Genomic DNA, 736 nt, shown 5'->3' on the forward strand with positions numbered 1-736 from the left:
AATAAATGTTCACAATGAAAAATACCATATAGTTTGATGAATTTGTAATTATTATATTTTTTAATTAATTAACAAAAAGACAATTATATCCTTAATCATAAAGAGGGATATGGATAAAATTATCAACATTACTTTTGAAAGTAAACATAAAAATTAAGATAATAATATAGATATTTGTTTTAATAATAATATAGATATTTATTTTAAAACGAATAAAATAATATACTAAAAGTTGAACTTTCTTTTATTTAAGAGGTGTTTGGGATTGCTTATTTGAAACAACTTATGTTTTTCTACAAAAATATTTATCAACTTATTATAAGTTATCATGATTAATTAACTTTTTCAAAAACTTCTTATTACTGGTTTGACACCGATATAAATTATTTATTCAAACACTCAAAAATACTTATTACCGATACCACACTAGAATAAATCAGTAAATTATTTTTATAAACAATCTCAAACACCCCCTTAATCCCTCACAATTTCCGTTACAAATAAGCCCAACCGTAAAGCCTTGGAATAACCTTTATTCTTTTGAAAGATTAGCAAAACAATTTATTCAAAGACATCTTTTTGGATTATATAACCAATCACCTTCACCACCTTTAATTTATCATCACTTTTTTAAGAATATTTTAACACCCACTTTTTAACTTTAAATATTATTTTCAACAAAATTATATATATATATATATATATATATATATATATATATATATATATATATATA

The sequence above is a fragment of the Cynara cardunculus genome (assembly GCF_001531365.2).
Source record: "Cynara cardunculus var. scolymus isolate 2C chromosome LG 11, CcrdV1, whole genome shotgun sequence".
Lineage (NCBI taxonomy): Eukaryota > Viridiplantae > Streptophyta > Magnoliopsida > Asterales > Asteraceae > Cynara > Cynara cardunculus.